Consider the following 12311-nt stretch of genomic DNA (forward strand, 5'->3'; position numbering starts at 1 on the left):
TCATTGGTTTGTAAGCATCAAATCGCCCAATAGTATTGTTTGTAGACCAATGCAGAATATTTCTAACTGAGAAAATATGGAAAATATTTTCCCTGTTATAAGTGACCAGTTGCGAATTTAAAGAATTATTGGCTAATTTTAATTTAATTTGGGGAAACAAATTTGTGTTATAATGAATATTTTGTTGGAAATTAGCTATACGTTTGCTGTTTTTAGATAATTTGGTGAAATTTTCTGATCACCCAGAACTAGCCCTATTTTCCTTGATTTTGCTCCACGACTAATACATCAAAGGCACTGTTCTGTATACAGGAAAGTGTTTATAAAGTATTCCTTCTTGATTTATCAGTAGGACTAGCCTCTGTGGTGGAAGTGAGTTTGCCTTCTCTCTTTCTGTCATCAGTGTTAAAACAATCATTTGTTAGACACGATATAGCTGTAATTTAAAATGTGTTGAGGTGTCATTGAACAAACATGCCTTGCCTTTCCTGAAGATGAAAGGCCTTGTTGATGATTAGATGTCTTTATCACCAGGTCTAGTTGTGAAGTTGTGATGGAATGCCACGTGTACAGAACTTTAACAGTTATATTTACATGTTTATTTTCATGGAAATGAGACTGGACCTTTTTTGTTCACCGGTTTTAGTTGTATAGACATTTTAACAAACCTTTATCTCACATGTCAAGTAAATATTCACAGGATTGTTTCATGTGAAGCATGTGAATAATACATAGACGCATAGCACCAAGTGGTTTGGCTATGAACCGAAGGATACAACACTGGATGTCTCGACTCTCTCTTGGATAGGTCATGCATCTGCCAGTTTTAGACTCCAAGAATACACAAATTGGACAAAATGTTTGTCTTTGTTCTCCGTCATTGTGTTTAGCCTGTAGCAGTTTGAGAATGATTGATTTGTAATACGGTTTTAAAACACTTAATACTACACACTGTTATTTCATGCAATAGACCAAATAAAGTATATTGGTCAAATTGTAATTTGTCTTTTGTTATTTATGCAAACTTGATGAAAAGTATGATTAAAACTTTTTTCTTTTTTTTAAACATGGCTTAAAAACTGACTTTTCTAAATTGTCATTCAACATCCATTAAATTGTGTGGTGGTTCCAAGATGAGCATTTATTATTTCAGATGCCATTCAGCATCCATTAATATATACATTATATTTAAATAAATGGGGATGTGTTTAATACTGAATGTCTCCCACCAGTATAGTGAAAAGTTCTCTCTTTTCATACTTAACCTGACCTCCCTCTAAGTGCATTTCCCCCATTTCAGTAGACTGGTCTAAATATCTCAACAGCCAGTGAAAAAGCTATAGTTTTAATTATGTCCAGTTTCTCCAATTTGAGGTCACATTATAATACCTCTCTTCTTTTCTCCTTTGCTCAAAGAGTGGACTACCAAAGGTTTTTACAGTTTGTTGTAAGACACCATTAGAGCACATTGATGGATTCATTAATCACCTGCTATTGCAGGGTTTCACAAATCCATTAGCCCTTAGTCCCGGCTAGTGAATCTTGGGTCTGGACTAGTGGAAATTATCCACTGTATTACTATAATACATAGGACACTAGCCAAGGCTTCTGTGGGGGCTAGTGACTTTCTCAAACATTTATCGAACACTGGCTATTGGACTTTTCTTAATTTAGACATACAGTCTTCAGTGAAAACTCTGTACCATTTACCTTTAGTAACATGGGATCTATTATATGCAACTCCCACAGACAGAACAGCACATACCATGACCTTTGATATACAAGTCATGTAGGAAAATCGAGCATGCAAGCTAAACGACAAACATAATAAACCTAAATTAAAGTCTTACGGATCTCTACACCTTTGAAAACGTGAATGCTCCAGGTAGAAAACCAGTGTTCAAGGTACAAAGCTACATCCAGTTTTGCCAGTTTGTACAGGTTGATCTAATGTCTGTATGTGATTTTCCAGTCAGTGGTGTAGTGTGGATGGGTCCACTGGGGCAAAATTCTGGACTGGTGGAAGGGACTCCGGGAGTGCTAACTGTCTGGACACTGGTTAAGGGGCGCAATAAATAATTGCTTTGACGCCACTGTTTCCAATGGATTTGGACTCGGCAGGCCAAGCATGGCAATGTAGTGAAAGCATTTTCTAGAGGCAGTCTGTTATAACTGAAGTGATATGACCTAGTGTTATCATACAAATACCCTTTGTCTTATGGCAAGCAGTTGTCGAAATAGAGAGCTACAATTGGTTTGGGAACATTTTAAATGAACCAGTTACCTGTAAATCTTAATAAAACCATTACCATAATACAGTAAAGTACATTTATAATGAACATGCCTAGAACGAACTACTGCATAGAATGAACTGATAGTAAAGTCCCATTTTATTTTCATATATATTAATGCCGTACTTATGCAAATGTGTACAATGAACTACTGCTATAATGAACTATCATCGTCCCTTCTGGTTCGTTATAAGAGTACTGTAATTAAAAAAAAGTCCATCTCCACAAAGCAGAATCAAGTGTTTTTTTGGACAAAGTTGCGACTGCTATCACAAAAAAAAGAGAAGAGTTATGTGCTATCTGTGAGCTGATTTTATTTCATTTCAATCATTTACGTGCTTATATTCAATTAAGGTTCAAACACGCTGTTCTGGACACACACCTCCGCTATCTGGGCTGTCTGTCAAGGACAGAGGGTTAGTTGTTAGTGAGAGAGAAGAGGGTGTAGTGACCGTACATCTACCCATTGAGTGGTTAAAACTCGCTCTGGGTGAGAGCCGGTACCTACCTGCCTTATGTCTGATGGCTGAACCATGACACCACCAAGGCCGGTTGTGGGTTGATGACATTTTCCCAGATCTGGATGCCTTGAACGGTCAACATCACACATTTATAAACTGTCACATCAGATGGCCCAACATCCTTACCAACCATGTAATCATGATACATTTTAAAGGGACATTCCTGAGTTTTAGGCGATTGTTAAGATGATGTCAATCAACAAAGACTTTTTAATAACTGTAATCACATGGTAAATATATTTGTCTAAATAAAATAATAGTAACTATATATTAAATGTGTTTCTGATCGTCCTAACGGCTGTACTAGGTCAAGCTTGATTTTATTCTCTAAATATTTTTTTTTTCGTACGTACGAAATTATTGGGATACCAAATCCAATTTGGGCAAATATTATGACGACCAGAAACACATCGAATGTACAGACACTGATATTCTAAACAATAAAAGATATTTAATATATGACGTTTATCGTAGAAATATTGTATTAGTCGGAAACATCTTACAATGCAGAAAACTCAGGAATGTCCCTTTAATGTCACTAATGGTTACTGAATTGTATTAATTTAGCGGGCATGTTTTAAGACACAAAACCTAGTTTATTTATCGTTTTATTTAGTCAAACACAAAATAACATTGATCATCTGCATTCCCCATCATTTCATGTTAACTTATTTTGTTGCTTATATCCAATTAAGGTTCAAGCACGCTGTTCTGGGTACACAGCTCAGCTGTCTGGGCTCTCTGTCCAGGACATGACAGTGGGTTAGTTGTTAGTGTTTAGTGAGAGAGGAAAGGTGTAGTTGTCTTACACCTACCCATCGAGTCGTTAAAATTTGCTCTGGGTGGGAGCCGGTACTGGGCTGCGAACCCTGTACGAAACGGCCTTATATCCGATGGCTTAACCACGACACCACCAAGGCCGGTGTGGCATGACATATGGCCCGCCGTGACATACGGCGCAGTGAATACATTTGACCAATTAGAACTCAGCTAAGAAATTACGTCACAGGTTTTCCCAACCTGTCAATTTCGGCGTGACAAATGGCCCGGTCTTGCGGATTTGTTGTGATTTTATCGAAATTAGGTAACAAAGAAATCAAAGTTGTTATATTTCGTTATTACTTCATTATGCTCCATATATAAATATATCAGAGGAAAAGCAGCTCTATACAGTTTAGAGTTTATATATTGTTGAAATACTTTTTGAAGTGTTGTTTACATTACGTTTCTATTCACTTCAGGAAGTTACTGCTCGAAAGAAACTGTGACTGTGAGCTTTACTGATTGGCTTTGCAATGTTGTCTTAATTATATTTTTTTAAGTTGTTAAACAGCAAAATATTGTTGTTATAACATGAAGCTTCGCTACTCGGGCTCCAATCCAAGCCAAGATGATTCGAGAGGACAAATTCAGGGAGAAACTCAAACTGCTCGAAAGAAACTGAGCTTTATTGATTGGCTTTGCAGTATGGTCTTACTTATATTTCTATAAGTTGTTAATCCACAAAGTCTTGTTATTATAACACAAAGCTTAGCTACTCCATCTCCAATCTAAGATGGTTTCAGAGGACAAATTCAGGAAATAATCATTGTAAATCAAAGGAAATACTGTAGCGAGATATAAAGGGTGTAGTCTTTTTATCCTTTGTCATAAATATGTTTTTATTGGGTGAAGTTAAAAACGAAATTCAGTTAATTTTAGGCAAACTATAGTTAGAGATAATCCATTAATCTCCTAGTGATTTCACTGCAATTAATGACTTGGCCATCCTAACATTTTTTACCTTTATAAAAAAGGCTCTCAACACATCCTGCCATACCCTCTATATATTTTTATGCAAGTATTCTGTCACACACGTGCTATATAAAAAAAAAATTCTCAATTATGTCACTACAGGTAGAAACACCACCGCCACATTCCAATGCTGACAATCGGTCACTGTATATTGTTTATTACTTGAAGGAAGGAAAACATCACCCAGATGTAACTGTCGGTCACCAAAGTGGAATCAGAAAGGCCGTTAAAAAATATTCCATTAAAGGTATGTTTTTGATTATTCCTCAAATCATATTTATCTATCAGCTACAATTCCTAAATATAATTTGTTAGATCTGCTTGTAGGATATCAGTATCCTGTTATAATATTTTAAAAGCCTGATGATAATAAAATAACTTAAATTACTTGTATGTATATGCAGATCTATATTTCATCCATGCAGGCCATTTGTCATGGTGCTGTGCAGGACCATGACATATGGCCCTCTGCTTTATAATACTATATATCCATGTAATAAGTTTATAACATACTTATAATAACAAGAAGAAACATGTATAATGTAATTTGAACTAGACATGACATGACATGGCTTCTTATTATAGTAATAAAATAACTTGAATCACTTGTACGTATATGCAGATCTATATTTCATCCATGCAGGCCATTTGTCATGGTGCTGTGCAGGACCATGACATTAGCAATTGGCTAATTTGACTATGTTCCCTAAAAGTGTTATTAGAAAATCATAATGTTGCCAGATGATTGTATAGAAAATGAATTTTGGATCTTACATGTATTATGCACTAAAATCATTTGCTGAATTTAGAGTTGGAGATAATCTTAAGTTTTAATCCATGCAAAAATGTATAGTGTTGTGTTTTGAACCCAATATAATTGTTTGGTACTAATGCAAATGAATACATGCTGTTATCCAGATTCTCGCATTTTCATTACTAATAAATGGGAGCCTGTACATCTATGGTGATTAATCTGTTTCACAATGTTTCACCCTTCAGATCAACGAATGTGACCAGTGTCAGCGCCAGGAAAGGCTAAAGACAATAGCACCAATTCTGCATCCAATCGAGACCGATTCTCCTTGGGATTTAATAGGGATAGACCTGATCGGCCCCTTTCAGAAAAACAGAAGGTGGTAACAAGTAGGTGTCTTAAATCATAATTGTTTTACTTTTTGTGATACCACTAACTCTAGTAGTCAAACAAAATAATAGTTGTGGTTCCAATTACCTAGCAGTCAGTAGAAAAATTGTGCAACCCTAACGTTTTTAAAGAAAATCACCCAAATGTATTATGCATGTCCTACAATTAAACTAATTCCCTGCCCTGTCAAAATTCTGGCTGAAACACTGACAAGTACCAACTTTGATTGCAGTGAATACATAGCAGAGCAGAGTGCGAGAAACATGTGCCTGAGGGTCTTGCTGAGGGTCTTGCTGAGTGGAAGAATGTGCAATATCTCTGCAGCCAGCAGTTGGATGGGAACAGTTGCAGTATATTCACATGCATGGTCAGTTATTTCAACATCACCTGATTTTTTTCCCCCTAGGCAACAAAAATTAATGCATTATTGTTGTGTATTCATTCATATGTATAAGCAATAAGTAATGATAATTTGTAACACATTTTGTGATGTCACATTAATTGCATACATTATTGATGTCATTATAATTGTAACTTCTGAATATATGTTAACATTAAAAATTAAAAATAAACTTAAGAACTAATTGCTCCAACCCAACCATTCTTCAACTATCATAAAATTAAATTAAAATTATACTCCGATGTAAAAAAGTTTGCTTCTTGGTAATAATGTAGTCATTATTAATCATAAAAACCCCACAGCCACAATATGAAGCAAGCAATACATGTCCATTACTGGGCCCAAAACATTTTCTTATCTTCTAAGTTCAAGGGCCATAACTCTGTCAAATGGGAAAATCACCATGAAAGTCAAACTTGATATGTAACAGTACATGATAAAGCTATACACAAAATGCTTGAACCTTAATTGGATATAAGCACTAAATAAGCTGAAATGAAAATGAATGATTATAAAACTCCATCATATGTGGTTATGTGGAATAGAAAAAGTACATCTATCATTTTTATTGACAGAATGCTGAATGCCTTGTAAAAGATGTTTGCCCGACAGTCATGCGCCAGCACCACGTTCCATACTATCGGGAGTATGTGATGAAGACACTGCTAGCTGCCAGGAACACAGACAACTGCGACTCCAAACTGTGTTTGCGTCCACAACTAAAATGCTTGGAATGGAAGGGTTGTGATGGATGTTTGATGTGGGAGCATTCTGTTTGCACGATAATAACAGACAAGCACCCGTACTGTGGACTTTGTTTGCCATTGCACTACAAAAACTAAACATTCTCATTTCTTGAATTTGCACTTTGAATTCTTATTGCTATTTTCCTATAGTCATATTAAGTTTTAATTTGAATGCATACACAATTACTTGAAGATTTATGTAAGAAATGTACAAAATTATTTATTATATTCATATATTTATCATATAATAGCTAGCACATCTAGTGTAATCAAAGTATGTGATATTTTTCAAACTAGATTAATTGAGGTCATGGCAAATGTTCTACGGTGACACTGCATGCATAATTGTGACACTCCATAATTGATGTGTGCATTCAAATAAAAACATTTCAATAGCAATTTCACATTCAGCACTACTAGTGTAGGGACATCCAAAATGACGTCATTTGAATCAGAATCACATTCTTACATCATTTGAATATCTAGTAATGGCAGACTGGAATTAAAGTTGCGTATACAGTTTACAAAAATATGTTGCATTAAGCTTGAGATTATATGATAAAGAGATTATGACCCTCGTGTGTTTCAATATCTTCAGTATCATATATTAGGAATAAAAATATCATACTGTGAAATCTTTACTAGATTAATGGTTCTCACTTTATGTCCAAAATCTGGAATAAATATAATTCTCTGAGTACTGTGCATGATAAATAAAATGACTGCCTTAAGATATCGGCTTTATTATGCTCAGGTTGAATGGCAAATGCTGTTCTTTGCAGGATAAAGTCGATATCTTAAGACAGTAACCAGTTATTCTCCCTCCATCTAATGACCACCCTGGCCATCACACTGTAAAGACACTAAATAGATTGGAATAGTTCCTTATTATTTTTTAATAAAAATAGTCAGGTACTTAAGACCTCCACTATTGCAGATTATGACCAGAATAGTCGGACACAAATGGTTATTTTTAATACATTTTTTCTCCACCGATACAATTACAACATGACCTATTTTTATCCCGTCTCACATGTGATAACCCATAATGGTATGTCTCATAATAAAGGGTGACTATTGTTCACTGCAGAATTGTCAAGACATTCAGTCAGATATGGCAAATAAGCACAAATTTCCTTCATTTGTATCAGTGTTTGAAGTACAAGAATGATCATGAGTGGACAAATTGAATGGGACCCTGGGGGTTATACACAAGAAGATCCATAAACAGTTTAGTGTTGGTTGTACTATTGGTAGATGTAGTTTGTTAAAGTTAGTTTGTTTTTTATTTATTTAATTCAACCAAACTGGATGTCGTAATTGTGACATATAGTCTGAGACATCAGATTCAATAAAAACTACCAAGCCACTGTGCATACAGTTGCTACATCCATTCTTTTAATCAACATAATTATGACCACAGAAATTAATACATGTACACTCATATCTCACCAGTGGCAGACAGCAGTATTCAGTGCTCAATTTATGGTTTTGGCACTTTAAATATTGACCTTGTGAAATGCTTTTGTATATACATGTAGTACTGTATATGTGTAAGACGCTTTTGTACTTGATATTGTTCACAGAGAACGTCTTTATTTATACCTGATGTTTTAGTATTTCTATCATTATCCTGATTTCTGGAATGCCACTATGGTTTGCAATCAACCTATTGGTAGCTATTTTTAAAATTCCACTAAAAAACACAAAACATACTATTAGATTCAAACCACAATTCTTTTTACCTGTGTTTATTAAAATAACTAATAAGAGAAGTATGTTGCCATTAGTAAATATCATTTACAGTATAATTCAATGTTATTACACAATTATGTATTTTGTACTGTCCACTAAATTACGATGTTGTCCACCGTTACTAAATGTCCAAAATTTGCATTTATAGCCAATATTCCAGGACTATACTTTAAATAGATTACACCATTATGTGGTATACACAATAATGTAAGAGATATATCAATGCAGTGAAACCCCTCTAAACCAGACACCAATGGAAACAAGTAAAACGTAAGGTGTATCTAGTAAAGATGAGTTCTATTCTGTACTGATATCTAAAATGGTACCATGAAAAATTTCTGGTTTACAGAGGGGTCCAGTTTTGAGGGGTTTGACTGTAGTAACATGCTAGCATTAACCCCGACAAAATTACATTTCTACCTATTTGCTATAGTTGAAGGTAACTTAGCAGACAGTAGCATATAGTAAATATTTCCCATCATATGACCTTGTCATTCTGACCTACATGTATTATCATGCAGGCTTTTGTAGATTTTTGATATACTTGATCTACTTTGTGATAGAATGGTTAAACCCATTCAGTATATTGGTAGTTTATTGCATGGGTAACTTGGTGGACAGAATAAAGAATTAGAAAAAGTACAGTTAGAAACAGCTATTCGTTGTATATTGAAACAGGTTTGAAAGAAGAAAAACAAAAAGATTATGCACTATGTTTAAAATACCCTTAATTGCATCCAGACAAACATTTCTATCTAATAAAGTAATTTATTAGTAGGAAAGTATCTCAAAATTGTTCTGCAAAGTACTAGAATCTACGCTTTAAACCAGATCTATTCACCGTCCCAACTCCCCCACTCATGTTCACCCGTATTTCCCGAAATTTGTCCACATAGTAGGAGAATCTCTATTCTATATGATCACCCACACTACCCACCCATCCCCATCATGGGCATCCACAGTGAAGGGAAAGGAATCTAAAATATTAGTGAGTCAAATACTCAAATATGTCTGTTTAGGGCCATGTTCAAACATGGTGAATATTCTTCACTAGTTACTCATCATTATTTTAAAGAGAGGATCAACTCAAATAAGAGCCCTATATGTTGAAAAGATGCATACCCGGACCACCAACATACTGACACTTTAACAAATGAAAAACACGTCAAAATGTGATTATTCCTGCTAACTGGGGGCAGCCATTTTGTTTTGTTTTTGTGATGTCCGGTGGTATATAGCTTGGGGTGAAGTGACATCAGCTCCGTCCAACAGCTCTGTGCACAGTGTAAACAAACGCTCTACTTTAGGACCTGACTTGTAAAACAACATGAATGACTTGATAGTATAATAAACTATTTAACTAAATATATTTCAATTTGCATCAATAGAACGAAATGGAAAGAAAGAAAGAAATGTTTTATTTAACGACGCACTCAACACATTTTATTTATGGTTATATGGCATCAGACATATGGTTAAGGACCACACAGATTTTGAGAGGAAACCCACTGTCGCCACTTCATGGGCTACTCTTTCCAATTAACAGCAAGGGATCTTTTATTTGCGCTTCCCACAGTAGACAGGATAGCCCAAACAATGGCCTTTGAAAAACCAGTTATGGATCACTGGTTGGTGCAAGTGGTTTACACCTATCCATTGAGCCTTGCGGAGCACTCACACAGGGTTTGGAGTCAGTATCTGGATTAAAAATCCCATGCCTCGACTGTGATCCGAACCCAGTACCTACCAGCCTAACCTAACACGACACCACCGAGGCCGGTAGAAAGAAATGGAGTTACAGTATTTTTCTCTTTAAAAAAATGCATATTATTAGGCCTATTGGTACGTTCGAGCAAAACGGACCACTCACGACACCCAAGTGATAATTTTCTTTTCTTTGGGACTACGCAATTGGTCAGTTTTGTGATTTCAGATGGGAAAATCTACTTAATCAAGGGGTTTACAGAATTAACTTACAGTAATAAAGCAGGACGGCTGATAATGTCCATTATGATTTGAGGGGTGTCCGCACGCTTATCACACAATACCCTGTGATCTTTTTAGTGTGTCTAGACACAGTGTCTGGAGACCGTCTAAATATACACCTGCCAATCAGGAACCTCGGGTAGAGGCCAAGGAAAGAAAAGACCAATTAACCAAGAAAACACTGATTATTATTTCAGTATGTGGGTTAATTTATGTACAAAACATAATACAGTTATTTCAACACTTTGACAATGGTGGTTTATTTTGTATTGAAAAATTATATATACTTGTTGCTGGCTTACTGGGATGGATATTATTACAGAACATTGCAATGCATCCGCAAAAATCAGGTATGTTTTGTTTCTTCAGTCTGAAGACTTAATTCCTGATGTGACAAGTTAGGTATTACTTAACCACCAGCTCACCAGAGGGCATATGGTACAAAATGGCTGCACCCTTTATATATAATAGCTGTAACATTTAACCGTTCTATTAATTAACTATACGATTATACATGTTGATATTAAGCAATAATGTGCATTATATATCCCTTCCTTTAAGAGTTGTAGAATATTATATTGTAGGTAGGTAAATCAGTGTTTTTTGCATGGGTTAGTTAATTTGCAGTTGTTTGTCACAGATAAATGTAAAAATAGCAAAATATTACACAACACTGATACTGCACCTATGATATTTTGCTTTTAGAATGTTGATTCTCTCCTTGTTTCTTCTTTGAGGAAAATGCGATAGGGAAAAGTGAACTTTTTTTAAATGAATGAGACATAATATATGAATCCTGAAAATAAATTCAGAAACCAAAACATAAAAAGCCTTACTCCTATGCTATTGATCAATTATAAATAACCTTGATGTAGGCTATGTAGCATATTGCATTTAGATAAGAGTGAATTATTGTTATTAAATCAAATTCAAGTACACGTGTCTTTGAAAACTACAAGAGATTCACCTTAGAATAACACTGGCAGATTTAGGATAAAGCCTGGCTTGCTCACCCCTATTTTCTGCAATTTTAATCTTTTTATATGTTTTCTTTCTCCCTCGCCATCAATGTTTTATGTCACCCACCCCTCTGTGGAATCTGTAACCTGTCCCTGAATAATATCAGTGTAAGAGTGTTCTTTTTGATAATATTATAATCATTGTTATGGGTTGTTCAGTACAATTAGTTGCTAATTAATGTATGGTGATCTGAATAATCACCAGAAAAAAAAATGAATCCTTGTATTTTTTCTTTTTTATGAAGGGAAATATTTCATCATAAATCAAGATGTCTTGGATCTAATTGAGCACAAATTGTAGATAAACACATATTACTCTAGCTGAATGATCTAATGCTGATATCATTATGTTAGTGTGCTAAATTACAAGTCCAGAATTTGGTTTGTTAATTATAGCTGTTTGTTTCACAAAAGATTTTCTTTTAGTGTTAAATAATGTTTATCATAAAATAAAGTTAAAACTAGACTCAAAAATCTTTTTCCAAAGTTGTAGTCAGATAGCAGAAGATGACATTATGTATGTTATCATTTCCAATTAAATTATGTCATTGGTGTTACTCAAGAATATTCTCACTGTCATTTCTCTAGAAACTTTATTTTTGAAATTTAAATTGTTTATTAAGGCAGGCATAACCAGTACCAGTGTTACACGAAG

The 12311-nt window shown here is 34.8% G+C and overlaps 1 long non-coding RNA gene across 1 annotated transcript; it reads left to right on the forward strand.

Annotated features, from left to right (window-relative positions):
* Positions 1-5988: 5988 nt before the first annotated feature.
* On the forward strand, positions 5989-9293 carry LOC121384324. The gene is made up of 2 exons (XR_005959376.1): positions 5989-6117; positions 6726-9293. It is a non-coding gene; the product is annotated as an uncharacterized LOC121384324 (long non-coding RNA).
* The last annotated feature ends 3018 nt before the right edge of the window (positions 9294-12311 follow it).

Source organism: Gigantopelta aegis, chromosome 10 (assembly GCF_016097555.1).
Source record: "Gigantopelta aegis isolate Gae_Host chromosome 10, Gae_host_genome, whole genome shotgun sequence".
NCBI lineage: Eukaryota > Metazoa > Mollusca > Gastropoda > Neomphalida > Peltospiridae > Gigantopelta > Gigantopelta aegis.